The sequence below is a fragment of the Tribolium madens genome, unplaced genomic scaffold (assembly GCF_015345945.1).
Source record: "Tribolium madens isolate multiple individuals breed KSU strain unplaced genomic scaffold, Tmad_KSU_1.1 Scaffold_20;HRSCAF=117;Tcas5.2_LG4, whole genome shotgun sequence".
Taxonomy (NCBI): domain Eukaryota; kingdom Metazoa; phylum Arthropoda; class Insecta; order Coleoptera; family Tenebrionidae; genus Tribolium; species Tribolium madens.
The window spans coordinates 11,596,941-11,604,462 of NW_025400985.1; the positions used below are offsets into that span (position 1 = coordinate 11,596,941).

Consider the following 7,522-nt stretch of genomic DNA (forward strand, 5'->3'; position numbering starts at 1 on the left):
AAATAATTTGATTATATACAATTTCTAACTTAAACTAAAACAGTAAATCTAAAACATTGGCTACCTTAATGATGAATTACCAATTTATTTTATAAAACTATATTGATGATTGTTTGTTTGTCGCTGGCATAATGACCCAATTAAGACATTTCGCTGATCGTTGCTGACCGCGCGGAAGTGTCTGCTCGGGTCGGTGCACTATTGCGACAAACTTGTCGAAATGTTAAATTTTATAAAAAAATGAAAATTGTTCGTTTGAACAATCTTGCAACTTTTAAATATTATAGTTAATTTTAGTTTTTATTGTAATTAAAATAACTAAATTAAAAATACAGGGTGTTTTATAACATACACCCCAGAGAAAAATATCAAGTAAATTAAAATACCAGGAACATAGAAAAATGCTTAAAAAAATTTATCTGTCAGAAAATTTTGACATTTGATCTTTTTTATGTCTATTTGTTGTCACCGATAAGACATTACCAAACGTCCCAACACTCCCTAAATCGATTAAAGTACAACAATTTATTTAAAATCGGCATAAAGGAGGCAAATTACAAAATACGACTCTTATGATGAAAATCTATATATTTCACTTTTTTTTTTCTCGACATAATGAGGGCAAATTACAGAATATGACTTTTATGAAAATCCATTTCACAATTTCTTTACAATTTTTTTTCTTTCAAAATTAAATTTTGGAATATGTAAGGTTTATAACATTTTAGGAATTTAACAAAAGATATGTTTTTATAAAAACTAATTAAATTAATTAAAATAACTGAAATCACGCTTTCATTAGCTTCACATTGTCAAAGCTTAAATTAATCATAATATTAAAATCTGATTACAATTAATTCATAATAAAAGTTAACTCCGAATCCAATTAAGACTTAAACAATTTATTCATCGCTTAATCTAATTAACTTAGTTATAATAGAACCTGAATCACATCATCTAATCTAACGTGAGTTAATTAGTGGGATTAGATTATAAACCAATATTTTCTTTGGGTGTCTCTGCTTTACTTCTACTTAATAAAATTAGAAACTAAATCAACAATTAGTGTTTCAGGACTTGATTGAACTAAGTGTATGTAGAGAGAAAGCATATAAATAACTGTGCCACTTAAAAACTAGGTACTTACTAGGAAAAACTCTTTGCCAAAGACACAAAAACTGACCTTTTTGTTGTGGCAGTTGACTAGACTACGCGTCGGCGTCTCCTGCAAACAAAAAAGCTAGATTAAAATATGCGGTCATGGCGTGTCGAGGTCGGCTTATTTTCTATAAACTCGTAACACTAAGACATTTTTATACAGGAAAATGACAGCGCGAGTTGAGAGCGAGCACGTGCACGTCATGTTTTTTTCCTTTCGTTGAAGAGAAGTTGAGACGCTCGAAGGGACGAAAATTGTTTCCACAAAAATAAATTGGCAGCAGTTTGTCGACGATGAAAGCTATTTAACGGAAACTATTCAATATTTCAGCGGACTTTAATTAACGCTGGAGGCTCTTTTCTGATCTGGGGAATTTCATTTGTAACTGTGATATTTGAGAATGCTATTAAATCGATTGTTTTTATCATGTCGATAAAATTTGGTCTGAAACAAAGGCTTGCAGAAGTTGCAAAATAAAAATGAAATTTTCGATTCTGATACACCTGGAGCGTTCATTTCGCCTTTTGTTTCGTTAGCAACTAATTGCCGCCATAATTCATTGGTCGCAATGCGAGAAAATGCGAACAGTAATCAAAAAGCCCTTTGTTAAGCTCGTCGTGCATGTGAACCATACATTTCTTTGTGGTCGAGGCCGAGAACATAATTTACCTGTCAGAGATAGCATTGTGCTATTGTTTAGTCTCTCGGCGAAATCTTTCGTCGTCTAACAAGTTATTTCTCTGTTGTGTTACAATTACAACGGAGACAAGTCGGATATGCGTTGCGGAAATGTCTGATCGTTTAAAGAAGAGTTTGTTATTTTCGTCGAGAATTTCGTATCCTGTCCATTATCTTCCGCTTGTTTGCTTCGTGAAAGAATCGAAATGAATCGGCACAAGGATCGTGCGTGAGAAATTACGGCCTTCTCTTGCGTGTCGACAACACCGCTCAAACTTTTCCACTTTGGGACTATTAGAAAAATGCAAAATTCCATTTCAACGACGGACTGCATTAAGAGGGCTTCGCGGAGAAAAGCCCAAGAAAACCCACAAGATAAATTCTGCACACTTGGGGATATCGGCCATTTCGAATATTTTTAGAAATAATGACGAAAAAATCTATTCAATGTCTAGCTTTAAACTATTTCTTATTCATTAAATAATAGAAAAAATATTTAGCCGAAAAAAGGTTATTTAATAATTTTATGTTTTTGATATTTTTCGTCGTTTGGTGCAAATTGAATTCGGAAAGTGCGGTTGATCGGATTAAAAACGCAAAACGCCTTTGGGGCGGTTTTCCCTCCGAGTCGCTAATGTCTGATTACAAGCTGGAAACGTCTTAAATTAATATTTGGCAAAGTGTGCCCCTCGGATGAGTTTCTCGCTTTGTTTATCCTTGTTGTAAATCCTTTCGAATTCCGCGACCGCTCCTGCACCAAATTTAATTGTCTTAAAAGTTGAAAGAAGGAGCGCAAGCAAAAATCGAGCGGATGAGAATCAACGCACAAAAGCGAACGCAATTACTCCCTCTTTCGTTCTTTATTCGGGTCTGTATAGGCGGTTATGTAGGCGGAAACCGAACAACAATACCGACAATTTCGCTTATTTATCTTCAGATTTCTTGATTTCAAACCGATCAAGTTTTACTGAAAAACACTCCCACAACGACAAACTTTGCGATATTATCGAACTTGGGGTTGTTGACTTTTCTAATTGCAACGTAAAAATTTACGATACGACTTAACCTGCACCCGATAAGCACTTCCGCCATTTCTCCTTTTTTAATTATGCATTCGACGACAAACTCAAAGAAATTTTAATTAAAAATATCAAATCGTGCGTTCGCTAAACAACAATTTGTTCAAGTTGAGGCAAACTTTTTTTCAACCGCTGCTTTAATATTGCAAAGGGTGCGGTTTGGTTTTTATTACTTTTAATCAAGACTGGCGCTTAAAAAATTCATTTGTTCCTTTAATTAAACCTGAAACTACGTTTTCTATACGTCATAAAACACTTTATCTAATTTTTATCCGCGACGAAAAGTTTCCAAATTTTCCTATAAATTTTCCGAGTGCAGACACCAAACGGATGCAACTATTGCCATTGTTTCGTTGTCTCGCCGTTCATCATGACTTGAGCAAAAATTATTGGTTAAAGTTCGAAATGTCAACGAAAACTCTTCATTTATGAAATTGCAGGAACTGTATTCACTGTAATTTTCAATGCAGATTTTCATTATCGTTGCATTTGACGCCAGATTGCATTAATTATTAATTGAATTCGTCGGCAAACATGCTGGAAACGATACAATACTCCAGTCATTCTCAATACAAACAGTTTGGAAAAAAGAACAAAGATTAAAGAACATTGAATAGAAAAGAAAAACCGGCTTGGGGTAACAATACGAATTTATTTTATATAACTTGGGCGGAAATGAAATTTTACGCGTTCATTTTTGTGTTTCGATTTCGTTGGATTTATCACCTTGGACGCATCCGCATCGGCCCTAAATTACAGCTCACGTGTCACATTCACGTAAAACTCGCATTAAGTCGGCGTTATTTCTTTTATTGACCAGTGGCAACAAATGCATTAAAAAAAGGACGAGGAGTGGCCTCTAATGCATTTTATGCATCTTTTAGTCCGTCCAGACGAAGAATCATTTACGAAATGTTATTACCGACTATAAAAGTCCCGGTCGAGAGCAAAATGGGACGCTTCCAGTCTCATTATTGTTATATTTATGTCGAAACACTGCATCAAAATAAGTAATTGTGAATGCGAGCTTTAATGAAAAAGGCTTTTGTGCGCCGCGATGGGATTTGGTCCCGGTTTGCGTTTCAGAAACTCCACTACATGGCGAATGCGGTTAATTAGCAAGAAAAGAAAAAGAAAAACAAGAAAAAATTCTATATGTGTCTAAAGCTAAATAACGAGGCGGAAACGCTCTTTAAAGAACGGGAAAAACAGGTTCTGAAACCGGTTTTATGCTGTTTACAACGGGCTTTGAATTGATTTTTGATTGGTTGGAAACTGCTTTATTGCATCATCCTTACAGAGAAAACAATTTTTTTTGTTATAATAAAAAGTAACATTTCAAAGTCCTATTTTTGCGTTTAAACCGTCTAGATTAATTTAAAATTTAATCCATTCCTTCCGACGCCCATTGCGGCGTTCCCCACGCACGCAAAAGGTCATCATTCACGTATAAAGAAGAAAAATGTTCATCGCGACGTCATTTCTGTATTTAATTAAGATTTAAAATTGAAATTTTTGATATTTCTCACTGTAACACTTAACACATGGCGTGTCCGATTTTATCCAAGGAAGAATAAACTTAGCTCGCTTGATTAATGACAAAAATTTGTAAGGGTAAGCCAGATAAGAAGTAGAAAATCATAAAAGCGAGTGATATAAAAAAGATTTCAGCGTTCGTAAATTTAAATTAAAGCCAGAGTGCGTAGGTATGAATATTTTTCGTGGGCCACGCGATCCGGTTTAATTGGAAGGATTTCCGAAAGCTTCAAAGAGGCAAACAGATCATTAGCGGCTTGATTTCGATGTCATGCGAACAAAGTCGTGTTTACACAATGAAAAACCGTGACGTCATTCCTGATCGGATTTGCCATCTATAATTCATGGTTAAAAACGGACAAAAGCGAATTTTATGCACTAATATCGGAATTATTTACGATTTTAGCCCAAAACAATAATTATAATGTTTTAACACAAATTTATAGCGACATTTTCGGTTTTATTTATTGAATTTTGCCAGCGAGTGAATTATAGACTAGTGGTGGGGGAAATCTGCCCGCTTTCCTACTCAGACGTCCATTAACCGGGATAAGAAAACGTTAGTAAACCAACAAATTGTAGAATATACGGCATAGAATTCTCGAGAGATGGCTGAACTCATCTGGTAAAAACAACAGTCGGGATAATAAAAAAATCCTTAAATAACACAAAGGATCTGAGCTAACGTCGATCTTATCTCGGTTGCATGCAGCCCACTGTTGCCTCTGTTTTCACACTTTACGATTAAATTTAATTGCGGCGAGTTAATTAATAATTATCGCCGTGTAAGCGTGTGTTTGTGTATCGATTGGGCCCAAATATGGCGGAAAAATCGCGTGGTGTTTGCCTCAAATTGAATCTTGCCGAGTTTTTAACAGAAAACTGATAAGAAACTTTAGAAAATTGCAACACCGTAGCACGAAGTGTATTCCATTCGGGTTGATATTGACACGTCAGGAAACGACAAAATTAATTCCATTTCATGTCGGCGAAAGAAATAAAATTTAATTTACGGCTTGTTTAACAAAAACTAAACAAATGGGCGAAAAGCAGGAAAGTGTGTTTTAATTCAATCAACAGTTTGTACAAATTGTCGCGTTTCTAACATGAAAACTGCCCTAGATTGTATTGATTATATCATATTTCATGTATTACACAGCTATTTTTATGACGTGATTAATGGCCATTAGTGATAAAAGCTCAAGAAAACACTGAAACCTCACAATTATTTTCATACTTGACGAAAGAAGCATTTTAATGGCCACAAGCAATTCGAAAAACATAAACAATGCGATAAGTTTTTCAGATTTTCTTGAATTTTAAGTTTTCAAATGATTCTGAAGGTCTGGCATGTTAAAGCGTTTTTGTTTCTAAAATTGTTACATTTTTTTTCTAAGAATTATACAACTACATATTACAAAATTTCTTAAATAAAAATAAAAATGTGCATTTTAAAGACCAATTTGTTTAATGTTAGTTTATTCAAAAGATAGTTTATCAGACATTACGATTATTGCGGTTACAAAATATACCAACTAATTAAAAATTATGCATACAGCCAACTATTTTAGAAACGGTTAGGTAAAAAATAATACAATTATAAAAAACACTTTTTTTACTACTTGCTGTAAAAGACACTATTATTTAGTTTATCGAGAGCTTGTAAAGTTATTTTTCTCTCCTAGTAGTCAATAATCATTTTCATTATGGACCAAGAGCTATAATGTAGTAGAGGTTGGTAAATGCCGATGTTGAAGGATATTACATTGATACAAATATTTCTAGAGTATCTGTTATTATTGAAAACTATAACCATTACAAGTACTAACGAAAGTATTTTGAGATGAAATGAATGTAAAATCAAATTAAAAAGACTTAAATTTCTTGATTGAAAACATCAGAATAACCCCAACTCTAATACTTCTGTCTATGTCAAAACTGTCAAAACAACAAATGGGTTTATTTCTTGTTAAAATACTATCGGTAGTGAGGCAAATTTAAAAACACTTTTTTTGCAGTTTCTTTGTTATCTTAACAAATATTTCATATTATGAAGTTATAAAATTCCTTTGATACTTAGTTGCAAAAGTACAAAAATGACATAACCTCATTTACGATAAGAAGAAAATAAAACTTTCAACTTAAGTTAATAGTTTAGGTAGTAGTGCGCTAGTAGTGAAAAAATGTTATATAAAACACGGTGAATTTTTTTTATAGCTTTGCATTTATCATTTCCCTCGATGCTACACATCTCAGGAAATAAACAGCTCGGTTAAGTGTTAATAGTAAAAAAAAATTGTACAAACCATGGTAGAAATTTTTTTAGCCTCGCCGCATGTATTATTGTGATATAATATACTATTATTTTATGTTCTAAGAAAGTCATGTAATAGCACTGTAAGTTTTTCTGTTATACAAAATCTGGAATTAAATTGCCATTATCCTACTCTCTTGTTATAATTAATAATGTAAAAACTTGATCAATATGTAACACAACGTAAAAACAATTTTCTCCGGCTTTTTCCGTAATTCCAATCAATGCTTGTTGAAATATTCATTATCGAAACATGTAATAACAACTGAGAGAAATTTTCCCTCTGAACAATCCCACCAGTCCTCAGTACCGTGTGATTTTTTTGACCCAAATCTCCATCGCTTAAAATATTTAATAAAGCCACACTCCCACTTCCCGTAAAGTACAAACAACCCCTTAGATTTAATTTACGACCCTTTGTACCACATTTTGATTGGCCTGGAATAAATAAATCTTTTTTTCCCTCCCAACACACGATGAATTTTTGATCATTCCATAAATAAAAGAGTTTGAATCGATTCATGTTAGGTAAATAAGCACCACATGCAATATGTGACCACCTGGTCTTGACTATCTCTGTTACAAATCTGGCTCAAACCTGAATGAACCTCAAAGCTTGCCAGGCGGCCTTTAATTAGTCGCGAAAAATTTTAGAAATTGTGCATCCTGTCGCGGTCGTTGGCACGTGGCCCCAACACCTGACCTAACTCATGTTACTTACACGTGAGATACAAAGCAACACGTGCCGCACAAAAG

General features: G+C 33.8%; 1 protein-coding gene across 1 annotated transcript in view; it reads right to left on the reverse strand.

Annotated features, from left to right (window-relative positions):
• The window catches only part of LOC123005991, a 57,964-nt gene extending 56,773 nt beyond the window's left edge, over positions 1-1,191 (reverse strand). The window contains exon 1 of the mRNA XM_044400108.1: positions 1,148-1,191. The gene's annotated coding sequence lies outside the window, so the exon portion shown is untranslated. The remainder of the gene's footprint in view (positions 1-1,147) is intronic.
• Between the last annotated feature and the right edge of the window lie 6,331 nt (positions 1,192-7,522).